The sequence below is a fragment of the Papio anubis genome, chromosome 12 (genome assembly GCF_008728515.1).
Source record: "Papio anubis isolate 15944 chromosome 12, Panubis1.0, whole genome shotgun sequence".
Classification (NCBI taxonomy): domain Eukaryota; kingdom Metazoa; phylum Chordata; class Mammalia; order Primates; family Cercopithecidae; genus Papio; species Papio anubis.
The window spans coordinates 788,686-807,625 of record NC_044987.1 but is presented as its reverse complement, the minus strand read 5'-3'; positions in this window follow the sequence as shown (position 1 = coordinate 807,625).

Genomic DNA, 18,940 nt, shown 5'->3' with positions numbered 1-18,940 from the left:
CAGCGGGCAAGGTAGAAGCTGCACTGTTTTTTGTGACCTAGCTTTGGAAGTCATAATTCATAAATGAAGCCATAATTCATTGGTTAAAGTAGTCACATACATGCCCAGATTCAGGGATGGGGGCATAGAATTTGCCCCATCTTTTAGTGTTCAGTTTACCATGAACACTAAGATTGTGTGTGAATTCTGGAAGCCATTCCTCCGACATTATAAGCAGCCTTTCATAATGGTTGAGTTCTGTCTGGGTTCAAATTCTGACTCTGCCACTTACCCTGTGGAAGCTACTTAAAGTTCCAGTGTCTTGGACTCCTCGTTGGTAAGCTGAGGGTCATTATCTAGTATTGCCTCCACGGGCTCTGTTGGAAGGAGTGTGTGGTGCATGGTGAACAGCTCAATGAATGTTATCTTTTAGTATCGTTTCTGCCTGGCATGATATTCAACCCCATGGTGTTGGGCTCTGGTCCTGTCCCTCCTAAGATCGTTCCTAGGTGCCCCACATGCTTCCTATGGAGATAGCCTCCTTCCCGGAATCTCAGCCGTATGGCTGCCTCTGGAAAGGATGGGCCAGGCACGTACAGTGGGAAGAACCTCGAATTGCAGTTGGGCAGGCCTGAGTCCAAATCCTGCTTCTGCCTCCTATTTGAGGGGCGTGGGATACACTGCCTGTTCTCTGAGAGGTGTTTCCTTATCTGTAAAGAGGAGGAAAATGAGGCCTCCTTGACAAAGGGACTGAAGAAATTCAATGAGAAAGTGTTGATGGGATCACTTAGTATAGTGTCCGCGTTTCATGGATATTTGGATTTTTTGTTTATTTTTAGTTTTCAGAAGAAAAAGAACATAAATCTCAGAGATTCCCAAAGAAGCATATCTCAGTGGGTGAAATAAACACCTCCATTAAACCATTCATCTTCTCTGGCCAAGTTCAGGGAGGCGTACAATCTTCGCCGAGGCACTTCTGTTACTGTGGGGAGAGCCCGTTTGCTCATTCATTCATGCAACGGATATTTATTAAATACCTACTGTGCACAAACAAGCAAAAACAAACAAGTGGGGGTCTTCACTGCCTCCGAAAGGGGTCTCCTCCAGATACTACCCACACCAGCAGCCCAGGGGAGCACTGCTGTGGGCAAAGTCTTGCTCTGGTAAATGTCCTGCGAGGGTCTGTGAGTCCTGACATGGCTGAGGTGCAAGGGTAGCGTAGTTGAGTGTGAGATGAGGTTGGGGCGCCACTGCAGGAAGTCGAGGCACAGGCCTTTTCTGAATTTATAGAAAACATCAAGGCCAGAGTTGGGTGGAGCCCAGTGGTGCAAGGGGATCTGCACCAGGTCTGACCAGCAACCCTAGGAAAGAGAGTCGAAGGAATGTGGATCTAGAAACCGTGATTTCCCTCTCTCAGGGACTTAGAACCCACCAGCAATGAGGCGCTGGAGATCGGATTGAATGCCGCTCTCCCACGGGGGCTTTAGGAACTGCCCAGCCCAGCTGACAGCTCCTTCACACGAGGAGGCAGCTCTGCTCTGCAAAGACGAGGTGGTGGTTGAACTCAGGCCCCTGGAGCAAGGGCTCTCTGCCCTCAGTCCTCACAGGAATGGGGTGCTGGGGCCACAGGGCAGTCCCGGCTGCGGGAAGAGTATTTCTGCTTCCCCTTCCTTGGATTCCAGCCGCCAATGAATTTACCATTTCTCCACTCAGAGAAGGTGAGGCACCCCAGAGTTTCTGGATAAAGCAAAGCGTATGCACCCCCAAGTAAACTTGTGTTTCGGCTTTTTTATAATAACTACATTCACTCTCCACAGAGGCTATTTCCATAGAGCCCTCAAAATGAAAACTATACGAATGGACCCAAGCCAAACAAAAGGAGAACAGGTTTGTCACATTTTTGACAAACTGCCCAAAAGTTTGTCAATAGCACTCAGTTCTTTGAAGTCACCTCATGACATCCGGCTCCATCCGTCTTTCAGAAGTCACAGCCAGCCGCACGGTTCTGCCATCGGAAGGTTACACAGGCCTGCACTTCCGCCCTCTAAAAGAAACAGACTTAGGAAAATAATTGAAGGTTCAGGGGAAGAAGAGTTTCCTGAGGGGACAACCAGGGACAGATTAACCAAATTACATCAGGGTGACAAACACACTTACCTTGATCTATGCATTATATAAGTACTGAATGTCTCATTTTTCTTTTCTTAACTTTGTTTTCTGTGTCCTGTGGATGGTTGCCCATATCATGCTGTCCGTCTTTAGACTTGATTCCTCAAAGACAGGTCTTTGTCTCAAATAATAATTTTTATTTAAAAACATGAACGAGGTCAGGTGCTATGGCTCATGCCTGTAATCCCTGCACTTTGGGAGGCCAAGGCAGGAGGATCACTTGAGCCTAGGAGTTTGAGAGCAACCTGGGCAACATAGTGAGATCCTGTCTCTACAAAAAAATACAAAAACTAGCCAGGCATGATTTCCCAACTACTTGGGAAGCTGAGGTGGGAGGATCACTTGATCCCAGGAGTTCAAGGCTGTGGTGAGCCATGATTGCTCCACTGCACTCCAGCCTGGGTGACAGAGCAAGGTGCTGTCTCAAAAAGAAGTTTGGAAACACCCCAGGAAGTGTATACCCTGCCTAAGAGCGAGAGCCTAAGATGATGGAACTGCTGCTGGCAGCCCTGGGAGAGAGGCAGGAGCGTTCTGATGTCAAATGTTCCTGATAACTAAGAACAAAACACTGGAAAAAGCAGACTATTGATAATATTTGTCAGGGGTACATGATTAGATTAAGTGTTAGAAGGAGGAGCCTAAAAATGGGGTACACAGAGAACCATAAGCGGATAGAGCCAGGTTACAGCCATTATAAAGGGCACTGGGAGCCCCTGCAAAGCCCCGAACACCTCACATGGGGACACTGGAGAGGTGCTGGCCGAGGGGTCCAAGTCCTCAGTGAGGCAGGAGGAACAAGCGCAGGGCCTGCCTCACAACACGGGGACTGCAGTTAATAACCATGCACTGCAGCCTTGGGGGTTGCTAAGAGATTTTAAGTGTTCACAACACACAATGATAAATACATGAGGTAATGTGTATGTTAATTAGCTCTGTTTAGCCATTCCATAATGTATCAAAATATCACAGGCCGGATGTGATGGCTCACGCCTGTAATTCCAGCACTTTGGGAGGCCGAGGCAGGTGAATCACTTGAACATGGCAGAACCCCATCTCTACTAAAAAAGCACAAAAATTAGCCGGGCATGGTGGCGCGTACCTGTCGTCCCAGCTACTCAGGAGGCAGAGGTCACAGTGAGCCGTGATTGCACCGCTTCACTCCAGCCTGGGCGACAAAGTGAGACTCTATCTCAAAAACAAAACAGAACAAAAAACCCCATCATGTTGTACATCAAAAACGCATGCAATTTTTGTCAATCAAATTAATACTTTTTTTAAAAAAGTTAAAAAGGAAAGGGTGTGGAATATTTAAGGAAGAAGTATTCATTCTTAATGGCTAATCTTTAATAATGCAATAAGCCACCACGCCCGGCTAATTTTGTATTTTTAGTAGAGATGGGGTTTCTCCATGTTGGTCAGGCTGGTCTCGAACTCCCAACCTCAGGTGATCCGCCCACGTTGGCGGGATTACAGGCATGAGTCACCGCGTCCGGCCTGGTTCATCTTTCAAACATGACTTTCTCCTTAGATGTATGAAAAAAAATTCATAAAGAATGCTATTTTCCCAAGAAGCAGGTGAGTTCTTGGACTTGGAACTATAAGAGCACACGGTAGGTGTCCTTAGTATGTCATTAGACACCCTTGCTGCACTGTTGGACTGGACCAATTCAAAAATAACACAAAAGGTCTAAATCCAGATGCATCCATTCCTCCCCAACAATGTCCAGTCCATTATGGCTTCATTGCCTGGAGCAGGAGCCTGAGGTGGGCGCTGCAGTCTGGCTCCTGCACTGAGTCTCACACCTTCCATGGAGCCCTCATGCCCAGCTCTGCATTTCTCCTTGATCCAGACTGTTCTGTGGATATTTTTAGCCTGGCTTCTTGGCAGTTTCACAAATGCTTTTCAAGATGCTTATGGGCATGTACTGAGAAAATGGTAGAAAACTGGGGAGCTCCCCTGAAATCTGCTCACTGTACCTTTGTCCTACAGCCCCCCTCAAGAGGGTCCCTGTCTTGCTTTCTGTCCCAGTTTTGCTCTCTGGCATGCCTGGTGCCAGAAACCTAGGCTGGATCTAGCCCAATAACTTTGGCATGAAATGAAAAGGAAGGCTCTTAAAGATATTACTTTTTTGGTCATTAAGCAAAGTGTCAGTTCTCCAATGGACTAACCTCTATTTGACTTTAGGACTCTAAGCACATGGCTTATGAGCTTGGAAGTTGTGATTCTTTAACTTCAATAAGAGAATGCTACACCAGAGGAGGGAAATGGGACCACAGGGAGGGCAAATTTGCCCATTTGACACCTATGGAAAAATAAGTAAGCATGGAGATCCCTTTCGTCTCTCTTCACTGAAAAAGTTGAAGTATGGCAGCAAGGCAAATTTAGATGGAAAGGAAACTTTGTTGATGTTGGGGTGTCATGTTCTGTCTTAAAGGCTTGAGAGATGCTAGTCATCTCCTCCATACAGGCTTAAAAGCACTTTCCCTGATAAGACGTTTAGGAAGAAGAGAGATGGCTCAAACACAAGTATACCAGCAGTGGCGTGGGGTGAGCTAAAGATGAGTTGGAGTAATGGGAAGAGCATCGAGGAAGGAGTGACTCTAAGTAGCAAGCCACTCAGCACTCCTGGACCTCGGTTTCCTCTTCTATTTAATAAGGAACTGAAGTGAACGTCCTTAGCTTTCAAGCTCTGACATTGTATGATTCTGGAGGTCTTGTCCAGTTTGAGAAGAATGTCATTCCAAATGGTGAATCCCAGGATTTGTAAAGTTACATCACTAGTCACTGGCAGGTCAACTTTCTCAATTACTTGTGGTAGAGTCTTGGACTCCTCTGATGCCACAGAAAAGAACAGATGATGTCCCTGGCAGGATGCAGGCTCACAGAAAATCCCTTGCTTGAATTAAATGGAAACCTTTTCACTTGATGAGCATGGAGAGAGTGGGGCTGTAGGGGAGAGAGAGAGAAGAAAATATAGCAGGAGAACCAAGACTCTTAGAAAGCTCCACTGTTGGAGGAGACCTCTCCTGTCCAAAGAAGAAAGGAGATTATGTCATAGAAATACATAGCTATCCCTGCATATTTATTCATGCACCTAGACAAATCACAAGGTGAACAGGGAGGTGCCAACCCTATTGCTGTCCTCATGCCCAGATCTTCTGTGTCCGTCTTACACACAAGGCAGGTGATAGGGCGGGTGGACCCACCTGCTCCCTCACAGTGATGGATGTTGAGTGGCACTGCAGCGTGGCAGGATCTTGTCACAGCCATTCCCGTTTCAAATATTTGTGCCAACTACCTGTCGGCATTGCCCTCCAATATCCAGAAAACCCACTGCATCTTCTTCTCTCAAATACAGCGGCACTGGTAGAGCAGCACAGCCAAGCCAGAAAGCATTGTGGTTAGGTACCAGATGTGTATTTGCGCTCACGTACGAAAACTTTCTGCTATTTCTCACATATAAAATGATGCTAATGTCTGCCCCTTCTCATAAGAAGGTAACGTGATGGAAGAAGTGGATGTTTCTGAGAAGTCTCGAATGCAGACGGTTATGATCATTGCCCTCTGTCAAGTGCATGGCTGGCATCCTAGACTTCTCTGTCACACAAAAGACATCTCTGCCTCTTGCCACCTGGAACAGACATCTTGCTTCTGTCTGTTTCATTGGTTGCTGTCTCATTCCCTTCCTCGCTTAAAAAATCTTTTTCCCTTGCTAATGCCTCTTACTTCTCTCTCTCAACTGTTATTTCGGCAGCTCTGCCATTTAGCTCCATGGTGTCATAGCAAACAGTTGGTGGGAAGGAACTGTGCTAAGTGACATCGCATCAAAATTCAGGACTGGCTTCGTAGTGGGTAGAAGCCCTCTTCAAAGCTCATCACAATTTTATTGCTTTACAGGGATTTCCCTTTGGCGAGACAAAAGAAGGCAGCCTTTAACCCCTCTACTTTCCCACCTCTAGCTACACGACGGCTGCTCCCAAGAGGGAGTCCAGTGGACCCTCATTGCCAACATGGCACGGCTGTGACCATCCTGCCTCCTGGGGGAAGGAGGCGTGCCAGCAACAGGAGCTCAGGGCAGCCAGTCCCCGCTCTCAAACCCACACAAGCCCGACAGCCCTCTTGCTGGAATATCTGCTTCATGTTTGCAGAGCTGTGCATATTCTTCTGCACACATTCGAACTCGGCAAAAAGAGAACACAACTCTCTTTTGAGATGCTGGTGGGTGTGCGGGCTACCCAGCCTGCACAAGGGACAGCCTGGAGAGCAGAGCCAGGTGCCCCATGCCCAGCTCTGCCTCTTTCTGGCCGCGTCACTGTGGGCAGTTCCCTTCTCAGCCTGCTGATCCACGACGGAGTTCACAAGCTGTCGGGAAATCATCGCCTTTTCCGTTCACGAAGCATTATGATGTGGTGGACTGAACATGAGCCTTAAAATCAGGCAGCATGCTAACCCTGGCTCTGTCCCTCCAACTGAGTGACGGAGGCAAGCTGCTTAACCTCCCCAACCTCAGTTTCCTCATCTTAGAATGAAGACCAAATGATAAAAGATATTAAGTCTCCCACTTACACATACATATTTTTCTAGGGACGGGAAAGTGGATTTGAAAGAGAATATGTAACCTGTTGCTTGTGAGTCTGTGAGGCGGCTGGCCTGAGACTTTCAGACCGACCCCTCTGTTCCAACAGTTCCCAATACTAACTCCTACATAGACTCATAGATCCTGTAGCTAGGGTTATAATCAGCAGCAATTACAAAACCAGTCATTTGTTGAAAGCTACTGTGTATCATTCTACTTTTTCCCTTTAAAGCCTGAAAATAGAGATGGGCTATATATTTTTAATCACTAAAATATAAGATAGCATATGCTAAGTGGCAAATGATGGAATTGCACAAGCAACACGTACCCCTGCAGTCCAGGAGGATGTGACTATCCCAGATGCCATGGGAGCGTGCTCCATCCATCCCGTCCTCCACCGACTCAAGGCTCCACTTGACTCTAACCAATTTCCATTTCAGGCAGAAGAGGACAAGCAAAATGGGTTATTAGGAGGATTTTAAAAACTCGAAGATTTCAGTTTTCAAAGGACATGTCAGGTCACCCTCGAGCCTTCCATGAATGAGCTGCTCTCCCCTGCCCCAATTTAGGAGGCAATGTCAGCAAAACAGTGTCATGTTGGCCCCACAGGGGAAGCGGCCTGGCTCAGAGCTGCATTCAGATGGGAATGCCAGCAAACAGAGGAAAAGGCGGCTTTTATTTTTCTATGTTTTTCCTTTTTTTTTAGACACAGGGTCTAGCTTTTTTGCCTAGGCTGGAGTGCAGTGGTGCAATCATAGCTCACAGTAACCTGAAACTCCTGGGCTCAAGCGATCCTCCTGCCTCAGCCTCCCGAGTAGCTGGGACCACAGGCATGTGCCACCACGCCCAGCTGGCATAGCTTTGACCTAACAAGCATCTGGCCAGAATCCAAGTCTTGGCACCTCCCTGGGCTTGTAAGGATAAACCGTCAAGAATTTTTCTCCCCATTTCAAAGATGAGAAAACTAAAGCACGAAGTAGAAAAAGACGTTTACCCAGGTTTCAAAGAAATTTGAGTAGAAACTTGTAGTGAATACTGCCGGTGAAGGCCAAGTAGCTGGGCAGACCCAGGGAAGATCTCGGAGGTGCTGTCTTCCCCCCAGCCTGCAAACCTTCCCACGGAGAGTGGGCTGAAGCTGGACAAGAGGCAAGCACCTTGAGCCAGGCAACAGCTTGCAGGGGAGGAGGAAGAGGAAGAGACCTCTCCCTGGGGAGCTGGTTACTCTTTTGCTGCTGGGTTTATGTTTTTGGAATAAATCACTTGGTATAATAATAGAAATGGAGGCGCTGGAGTGAAACATCGTGACAAGAAGAGTTCCCACTGGCATTGCAATCGATTTTATTTTTTTTTTTATTTTTGGCCCTGATGTCCTGTTGCTCATAGGCGGGGGGAATCCTGACCCGACCGAGGGGAAGGGGAATGGGCTTTCTTCACCCTCAACTCACTCCACGTACCAGGATAGGGCAGGTTCTCTCACCACCACCTTGACCAACCCTGAATCTGACTGTCTAGGAGGAGGTCTTGGCATCCATGAACCATATTTACTTTTGTTTGGTTTTCTTGTGTGTTTGGAAGGGAGAGGATAGTTTTGGAACTGGAAGGGATGTCAGAGGCTATCTTGTCCAGTTATCTCTTTTTCCATGAGGTTAAGGTCAGCGGCTTGCCAAGGTCATCAAACTCGTTCATGGCGGACCCAGGACCACACCTGCCTCCTGACTGTCCTTGTTGGATCACTCTCTCCACCAGAGCATGCTCATCCCAGAGAGAGGGCGGCTGCCTCAGAGCCCATCCATTCATCTGGGGAGATTTCTAACAGATCCAAGGCAGCCCAGCACCTGCCCCGTGCTGTCCCCTTGATCTCCCAGGTGGAAACCGGGTGGCCTCCTTCCTGCCCTTCCCTCAACCTTAGCTGCCCACTTCATCCCTCGCCACCCTCCAACACCCACTCAGGCACCACCTCCGCGGGCTTCCTGCTCCCCTGCTTGACTTGACCTTGCTCCATTCCCTCCCTAAAGCTCCTGTACTTGGGGCCATTGCAGCTGACATGGGTCCATCAGATTGTAGTGAAGCCACTGATGTGCCCACTTGCATGAGCATTCCTCTGAGGGCAGGGCCCCTGCTTTAGGTGACAAGGCCATGGCATCTGGCATAGTCCCTGGCAGGCAGGTACACAGTGATGTTCGTTGGGCGGATACAGAATTGCTCACCTTGCAGCAGGTGTCTGGCCTGCTGAGGGATGTCTCCCCCACCCCCGGGAACTAGCAAGGCTTCCAGTTTCCCCTGAGTCTTCCCATGCTCTCCTCCGCCGCGGGGTTAGGAGAGCACCTCTGATGGGGGTGAGAACAGCTGTGCAGCACATGGGAAGAAGCCACAGGTGGAGTGGAGGAGGCCCCTTGGAGGCGGTGGCGGTGGGGGAGGGAGGCCACACGTTCCGGATCAGTGGTGGGAGTAGTGACAATGATGAGTCCAAGTGTAAGGAAACGCTAAGTCACCAGGAAAATCAGGAGCCACCCTGGATGCAGGAGAAATCAAGGAGACAGAGAGAAAATGACTGGTTTGTCTTCTGCGACTTCCTTCAGAACTTTGTGACCATCACAAAGGCTGTGGCAAGAAGCAAGGTGGTGCTTCCCCAGGGTGATGGGCCCACCATCCCTCTGTGTGTTCCCCAGGCTAAGGGGCTACCCCAGACCCAGAATGCGTATGACCCTGGAGCCACGCAGGGGGTTCCTAGCAAAGGGTGGGGGCAGGATTGGATTCAGTTACCAGAGCTGTGCAGCCTACTGTCAGCAGAGCTCCCTGCCTGGAGAAGGCTCCAGCTACAACAGGAAGAGATAGGAGTTAGACAGCCTGAGTCTTATTCCTGCTCTTCTACCAACAAGCAAGATCTTTGATGAACCATTTCATCCCAGGAGGTGTCCGTGTGCTATTCTGGAATCCCAAAGGTATATCCTAAATCTATGCTTCCACAGTCACCTGCCCCTCAAGCCCCTGGCCGAGTGCGGTTCTGCGCCCCCACAACCGGGGACTGACACTGAATCGTAAATGCCTTGTACTAACAAGACTCAGCAAACATCTGGTTGTGCCAGGAATTCAAAGTAGGTGGATTGCAGGAGGACCAAGACCCAAATTTGTAAATGGAGGACGTACAGGGGAAATCCCTCAGCCAGGAGCACAGATCTTGGGCTCAGCACCTGCTGACCAGTGGGTCCAGGGAGGAAACAGAACAAGGCCAGCAGCCGAGGCCACCTGGGTCCTTCCTTCCCCTTTCCTTTCTGCCCCTATGTGTGTGTTGGGGGTAGTGGGGAAGGGAACTCTGTGATCAAACCTACTAGTAAGACTCTTCCCTCACCTTCACTAAGCAGCGGAGGTAGCTAGCTAATCCTTCCTCTGAAAAGCGATCTTCTCCCTAAGAGAAGCCAACTGGACTCTAAAACATTGTCTTGGCAGGGCACAGTGGCTCATGCCTGTAACCCCAGCACTTTGGAAGGCCGAGGTGGGCGGGTTACCTGAGGTCAGGAGTTTGAGACCAGCCTAACCAACATGGAGAAACCCCATCTCTACTAAAAATACAAAATTAGCCAGGCGTGGTGGCGCGTGCCTGTAATCCCAGCTACTCAGGAGGCTGAGGCAGGAGAATCGCTTGAACCCGCGAGGTGGAGGTTTCAATGAGCCGAGATCACACCATTGCACTCCAGCCTGGGCAACAAGAACAAAACTCCTTCTCAAAATAAATAAATAAATAAAAAATGAAACACTGTCTTCTCCTTTTTCGTTTTGCCTTCTGTATAGTGGTAGCTCAATCTACATGCTGATTTTTGTTGTCCACACATCAAATGGCAAGAGACTGCAGCCCACGAATGCTGAGTGTGCAGGAAGCTTCCAGGACAGAGTTTGTTTATTGTTCTGCAGCTGGTAGAGGCTGAAGGATGTTGGAAGAACTGGGCTCCTGAGGGCTGAGATGGGTGCTCATAGGCCTTCAGCTCCTCCCACCAGGGAGGAACATACCTCTAGGGAGATGTGAAAATTGGGGTTTTATTTCTAATGATCTCCATGGTAAAGGTCTTGGTTACCTGGCTCCCCAGTCTGACAGTTAAACCATCCTGATTGTCAGAGTTCCTGCTGCTAACGGAATGTTCCAGATGTATCTGCAGGGGAGAATTTTGACAGGTCTGAATCCCAGACCCGCTGCAGGATGCTCCTGAGAAAAATAACCTCTGCATTTCCCATTTTCACCACAAACGCTGGGGAATGGATAGGAAGCACTGCATAAATTGTTTGCACCTGGTGAACAGGCCAGCTTGTGGCAAGAGTCCCTGGAAGGGTCAGGTGGTCAGGCATGGTACCAGGCAGCAGAGAACAAACAAGAACACGAGAATGGAGAGGGAGCATCTCTGGGTGAGGCTGGGGGAATCCCAGTCTCTGTGTGGACCACCCCAGCTGTGGGTCCTCAGAGAAGCTGGGGAACCCGGGAGTTGTGCTCTGTCTGGGAGCGTGCTGCAGCCTCTGGCTCCGCATCCTTCAGGATAAAGAAGGAACATGCCTAACTTTGCCCGTTTGCATTTCATATCCATCATCTCGACTCCACATTCTGGCAACTGTGCAAAATCTAATCCTCACTCTTCTTACTGGTCTAGTGTTCTTATTTCTCCTTTGAGGTAGAAAAAAGTTGAAAAAGAACTAGAACTTCTTTGAAGGCACATGTATGGTGTTGGGTTGGATGAACCCATCCAAGATCTAACCCCAGCCTCATGATGCAGTCCACTCTGCCTCCCCCACAGTGACCACACAAAAGCCGCTGGACTAGTGCATCTTTACTATTCCAGACTCAGCTCCTCCAAAAGCCCACTGTGTCCTGACTTCTGCTAAGATCCTGCACTCAAAACAAAATAGTGCCACCGAGGTCTCCTCAAAAGCCACTGGGCGTTTTCAAGGTATGCGTACTTGGGCGTCTTCCCCCAAGGTGCAAGGTCAGTTGCCAATAAGGAAACTGTCTCTTTAATTAAATATTTGCTGTGTATATTGTGTAAAATTTTATACTGCCTGTGTATGTGTGTGCATATATGTAAAATAGTATTTGGTGATTTGCATCTTCATCTCACCCGTCTTACTGTCCCTTGTGACAGCCATGCATGACCCACGCTGGCTCTTCTGACCCTCAGGTCTTCCTGCTTATCTTTGGAATAAAGAAGAAAGGTGAAAAATGTTAATACAGTTTCTTTTTTTTTTTTTTTTTTTTTTGAGACGGAGTCTCGCTCTGTCGCCCAGGCTGGAGTGCAGTGGCCGGATCTCAGCTCACTGCAAGCTCCGCCTCCCGGGTTCACGCCATTCTCCTGCCTCAGCCTCCCGAGCAGCTGGGACTACAGGCGCCGCCACCTCGCCCGGCTAAATACAGTTTCTTTTAAAACACATGCTCAGTGTGGCCTCTCCCAGGATGAGGCGTTGGTTGCTCCCATCCCAGGTCTAGTCCCAGCTCTGCTAACATTTCACAAACACTATTTCTTTGAGTCCCCATGAAGTAGGCAGTTTTGTCCTCATTGTACAGTCTTGGAGAGGTTGAGCCACTTGTCAGAGCTGGGGAGGGCCTACTTGGGGCTGAAATCTAGGTCCCCTTAGCTAGAAAGCGTTGGCTTAGCGTCCTGCAGTGGAGGAGCTCCCGACCCCCACTTCTGATGGGGTGCATTGGAAAGGCTTTGTTGAGAGGGGCTGGGCACAGCGACTCACACCTGTAATCTCGCACTTTGGGAGGCCGAGGTGGGTGGATCCCTGAGGTCAGGAGTTCGAGACCAGCCTGGCCAACATGGCAAAATCCCATCTCTACTAAAAATACAAAAATTAGCTGGGCGTGGTGGCGCACGCCTCTAGTCCCAGCTACTCAGGAGGCTGAGGCATGAGAATTGCTTGAACCTGGGAGGCAGATGTTGCAGTGAACTGAGATTGTACTGCTGCACTCCAGCCTGGGCTACAGAGTGAGACTTCGTCTCAAAAAAATAAATAAATAAAATAAGTGCTTCGCGTGTCCAGGGAACCGACTCCCAGAGAAAACCCTCAACCTCTTCCCATTACAACTGGACCATTGAAGGGTTAAAACATCTTTGATCGGAGCCTCAGCTGCTCATCCTTCTGTTTTAAGGGCCTCTGAATCATTAGCCTTTCCAAGCAGCCTCCCTCTGCCGCCTGAGGCAGGTGAAGTGGGAGAGGGGAGCGGCTCGCCTGGGTCCTGAGTCAGCGCTGACTCCCCACGCTGTCCTCCACAGATTAATCACCTCCAATTACAGCTTCTGACTGGGCACGAGTCATTCCCAGTGGCGCCTCCTCGGGCTGACCCTCGCCCCCCTGCAAACAGGCTGCCTATCTGTCCAAGATGCCTGCTGTACTTCCCAGAGCCCCAAAAAGGTACCCCGGCAGCAAGTGACTCAAGGATGAGGACCCACCGTCTTCCCCCTCACCATCTGCTCTCAGCAACATGAGTCTTCTGGGGGCAAAAAGAAAAGAGGACATGAAACTCCTCCCTTCCAGCAGCCTACAGAGGCCTGTGCACCCTTCCATTAGCAGGTTGGATCATTCCTCGTGGTGTTTCTCCTAGGCAGTGACTAATAAAGCTTGTTCTCATTTCCACTAATCACACATCCTCATAGAGAAGGGTGACACACACTTGGCGTGGCTCTGTAACACCCCTTGGAGAGTGTTCCATGGCCCACCCAACCTCTTTTCCTCATGCCCCCCTCTGGCCTCCCTCACACCTGCCTCCCTTCTGCCCCTGCCAATGAAGCCGGGACCCAGCTGCCTCAGTGGAATTCCTAAGCATCCTGCTCTTGGCTGCTGACCCGGGCACATGGGCACCCAAGGGCATTATGCCATCTCCCTCCTCAGCGGGTATCACACTGGGCTCCCTGCCCTGAGCTGCCAGCCAAGAGAAGGGCACACAGCCCCGTGGGGCACGAGCCGGGCCTCGGTGCCAGGGTACTGAGTGCATTGCTGTAGTATATGGCACAGTTTACTAAGAACTTTCCCGATGTTGTTTCATTTGATCTTTACATAATCAATAGTGCTCACTATACAATCATCCTCTACAGAACGTGGTGTTCCCTGGAGATAAGAAAACCGTAGCCCACCCACACTCAATTAGTAAGTGGCAATGCATGACTATTACGTCATAACCCAGCTCTGGCATTAGGGTCAGAACCCCTCCCCCACAAAAGTTCTCTCTGTATGAGCTTTAGAATTAGGCAGACTCATGGCTGAATGCTCCTCTAATTCCACTTCTTATTTAGTGGTAGATACTGTCCTATGCACTTCCCAAACAGTTTCAACTCATTTCACTCCCACCACTGTCCGCTGCGGCAGGAATTATCAGGATCCTTAATTTTGCAGCTTTGAGAGTAGAGGCCGGGTCCCCTAGCTAGTAAGGACTGCAGCTCTCACCTGACTCTGGTCCAGAGCTGAACTCTTCACCTCTCCTCTAAGCTGCCTGGGGCTTCTCCAACTTCTAATGGCACGAACTTGGACAAGTCACAGAAGTTTTCTTATTGTTCCAATATTCTCGTCTTTTCAATGGCAGTGGTGAAAACACCCTCCGCATAGTGCCGTGTGGGGGTTAGATGGGATCGTGAGGACAGAGTATATAAAACACCGAGCTCTGGCCCAGCATGGAGGGAGCACGAGCTAACAGCACACTCAGCTCCCAGGACAAAGCTGCAAGAGGATGGGGGCTGCGAAGGACGGACCGTGTTAGGAGGAAGATTCCCCGTCCCCCAGTCCTAGAGGTCCACGGCAAGGCAGATGCTAGATCCTGGGGACTCTGGGTTAGGACAGGCACAGGGAAGTACGCCACCTGCCCCACTCCCCACAGCCACCTGCCCCACTCCCCACAGCCACCTGCCCCACTCCCCATAACCACCTGCCCCACTCCCCACCCTGTGTCATACTCATTTCTCTTTCTAAGCAGATCTCTCAAACCGGCCTGGCCAACCAGTCCCTGAGATAGTTCTGATTCTAAAAAGCAAAATGTTTGTAATTAAGATTCTTAACTATTGGGGACCTTAGTCATCTTCGAGAAATCTGATAAAAACTGCAAACCATTGTTTCAGAAAAATCCACATATAGCCGGGTACACACGCATGCTGTTAGAAGTTCACAAAGGGGCCCGTTGGAGCCCAAGTGTATGAGCCTCTTTTCTGTATAATTAGGAAACATCCTTATAATCTTATCACTAGTGTCATGGGGAAAATTGCGGAGTCTTTCCTTTCCTTTTCCTCTCCAACTTCATACCTAGGCTCTGCCCTCCCACACACTCCTACGCCAGCCCCCCACCCTGGCTTCCCTCACACTGCCCCAGGCCAGGGCAGAAGCTGCAGCGGTGGTGGCAACAGCAACAGCTGTTGCTAAGGGAGCTGAGAAGCCAGGGTGGGGGCAGGAGAGTGGGCAGCAACCCAGCAGGGCAGCACCCCCCATGCATGTCTGAGCGCCTTGGGCCCTGGAAACGGTGTTCCCAGCTGGCTGCCATGGCAACGGCAGGCTTCAGAGCCATTCATCTCGGTCTGGACAGCTTCCCCTGCCTGCGCTAGGGCTTTGTCTCCCTAAGTGGCTAACCGAGGTGTGAAAGGGTCTGTGGTGAGTGGACAAAGGAGCACAAAGGGCAAAAGGTGGGTCACGTGCCCCACGCTGAGCAGGCACCCTGGGGGGGCTGAGACCAGGGAGGGGGTCTGGGCGGGCTCCTGGACAGAGGGCCTGGATGTGGGAGAAGCAGCTCAGAACATGGAGATGGTCATGTCTCTCCCAAAGGCCTCCTCCTGTGAGCCTCAGCTACTTGCCCAAGAGCCATCCTAGAAAAGAGGATGGTTATGTCCCAGGTAAGCCAGCAGCCGGGTGACACTTGGTCACTTCTAGATGTGGTAACTAACCGGATTTTTCCTCAGGCTGACAGGGAGGGGTCCTAAGGGTGAGAGATTGGGAGTGAATGACTCCTGGGCCTAATTTAAACAAAGCTAAAAGACAGATGAAGTCAGAGGTGAATGAAGCAGGTTAAGGTCTTGCCTTCAGCTCAAGACCACCCATCTGGTTGTAGGTACTGTTTAACACTATTGCCATCTGAAAGGACTGTCCTTGGAAGCACTGTCCGTGGGACCATTTACTGAGTGGAGATTAAACATTGTACCTATCTCAGCGTCATCTTCAAAGTGAGATTAAGTACTTGAATGAAGCATTGTCCTCTTTGCACAGATGAGGAAATGGAGGCTTCGAAGTCAAACCCCTTGTGTGGAGACATCCAGCAGAAAGTGGTAAAGCTGAGATTTGAACTTGCGCCTGTCTGCCTGCGAATCCCATCTCTTCCTGTTGTGCCAGCAGACAGCAGAAGGGCCCGAGGCTGTATGGATGTGGCCTATCAGCCTCTCAAGTCTAGAGCAAGCCCCTCAGTGTGGGGCCCCTCCCGAGCCGCACTTCCTGCCACACCTGTCCTTCAAGAAGCCGCCTTTCTTTAGAACCCACATCTACTGTGGTGATCACTCTGCGTAGCTGCTTTAAAAACATATGACGATAACAGAAGGATCTCATCTGCGACCCAGAGTTCTCTGTGCCCGGTGGTGACTCCCAAGAAGCCCCTCAAAACACACACTGGACCCTCTGCTGCCAAAACAGGCAGGGAAGAGCCTCCTGGAACCTGCTCGGTCAGCTCTGCTCTCAGAAGCTTGGAGGGCAAACGGGGGTGACGGGCCCAGCTAGAATAATGGAAAGAATGGGCACTAGCACTTAGAAGCACCTACTGTGTTCCAGAAATTCTGGTGCATTTATCTGTGTAGCCTTCAGAATAGCTCTATTGGGTTGATAGTGTTTTCGCCCCACGTTATGGCGTAAGGAACTGAGTTCAGAGAGGTTAGGTAACTTGAATCAGCCCATAAAGCGCTTAAGCCCAAACTTAAGCTCCAACATCTCTATCATTTCTATTCTACCCTCTGGCCTCCCCAACACTGTCTGCTCCTCATGGCCTGTTAAAGTCAGGAATCCCCAATTCAGCCTCTTAGCTGGGTGTCCAAGTAGTCCACCTTCCTCCTCAGGGCTCCCTCACCCACACAACAGATGGGCATCTTTCATCCTGCAGCTATTTTTATTTCTCTTTTCCCATTCTTCTCACCCTCCTGGCTCAGTCCAAGCAGGAGAGCAGGAGTCAGAGCCAGAAGCCAAAACAAGGCTCTCAGCCCATGTCTTCCTCCAAGGGCAGGCAGGAGAGGAGACAGTGGGGTTCCCACCGACGCTAAGAGCCAAGGAGGGGTCATCAGGAAAGCCTGCAGAGGGGGTCTCGGTCCCTAGCCTGGCCCCAGTGCAGGGTGAGCCCTCTCCAAACTTGCCTCTCTGATCTCCAAGTCCCCAGGGGAAGCTCTGACATCCACAGCCCTTGCCAGGATCATGGAGAAGGTGGGGTTGGGGAAGCACATGCCCCTAGAGGCTATTCTCATTCTGTGGGATGGGCTCTCTGTCTCCATCTGACTTTTCCTCTCTAGGCCAGAAGGAGACCTCAGGCTCAGCCTGGTTTGGGTGCTACGCCCCTCTTTGAGATCAGTTCTTGGGAGGTAGTTTGCAGTCATTGGAAGGGCTCAGGATTAGGAGTCAGAAGACTTATATTCTGTTCCCATTTCTGCCACCAACAAGCAAGGTGGGTTGGTATATGACAGTTTGCCTTTCTGGGCCTCAGTTTCCTCTTCTGTAGTAATTGGGCCAACTAGTCCACTCAGATTCTCTAAATTGCTTCTCTGAGCTCTGGAACTTCCTTAAATGTATTCCACACCTCCTTGCCCCTACTGACAATGCCTTCCAGCCCCGACAGCCCAATGTTTCTATCCTATCCAGACCCCGCCAATATGGAAAGATACAAGGTAGTGGGTTTGTTGGTGTTACGACTTCTTTTCTTTTCAGGCAAGAAGTTGAATTTAAATTGTGCCCCAATCGGCACTGAAGCTGGAATGCTCAAGTCTCCGATACAATGGCTTACAAAAAACAGCTCACCTCTCACTTCTCTGTCTCTTTTTTCTGCTCTTTTCCAATCACTCAGTCAAGTCATATCTATTAAGTGGATGTGTCTGCAAGGCACTGTGCAGAAATGTAATGCAAAACGACAAGGTCCCTGTCCAAGAGGAACGTAACAATTCCACAAGGATCCAGCACAGATGGGCGCTTTAAAGGCAGCCCACTGCCCTCATGCAGGGGGGAATATAAAGGATTTTTTAATGCCTTTTAATGTTTTAAAGTTTCTTATACCTACCTCAGTTGTTAATTTTATAGTTACATCATGTTTCTGGTGTCTGTCTGTGGCGAGACTGTCTTCTGTTTTCTCATCCAGGGAGGAAGTCAAGCTGCTCCAGACATCGGCACTCCGATTCACAGACTCACCACTCATGCCCTCTCCTGTGGGAACCTCAGCTTTGCACCTGGATGTGCCAACCTGGCTCCTGCATTTCCGTACCCCAACGCAAGGGTCTCAGTGCAAGGGCTGGAACATGCCAGCAGTGTCTGTACAAGCACACGATGGCATTCACAGCAGATGGAGGGCGTGGGGCAGTGGAGCTGTGCCTTCCCCCTCTCCTGAGGCCCCTGGGCTTCGAGCGGTCTTCATGCTCCTGAGTTCTTTCTCAGAATTCCCTCCTAAACCTCTTAGAGACTAAATGCTGCTTGCCATATCCTCTCTTTCTTTAGTCTCGACGCCTAAATACTCCACATCTGCTCCACAAATAATAACTTCTCTAGAGCTCTTTATAATTTACGAAGGGCTTGCACCCATAGTTTCTCATTTAATCTTCTCAACAATCCTGCGGGATAGGGTTATTATTGCTCCTTCTTTACAGATAAGAACCTGAAGCTCAGGGAGATTTAGTGAGGGGCCCAAAGCCTCACAGCTGGACCCAGCTGAACTAAGCTGGGACTTAACCAAGCTCTTTCGGCTTCTACATGAAATTAGAGGGAGAAACTGCTTCTCCCCACTGAGTTCTCTGCTCCCTAACATGTCACATCCCCTGCACCTGGTGTTCTCGGAGGCTCCCATCTCAAGCTCTCCCCTGGACTCATTCTACTTCACAGAGCCCAGAGCTCCAGACACAAGAGGGGGTTCCACAAAAGAAGGGGAAGGAGAACAGATAAAAGAGAGCCAAGGGCACCTGCTCTTCACTCCTGACCTGGGGACCAGACAAAGTGGCCCAGGCCAACGTTAGAGTCCTCTGTGGTGGGAT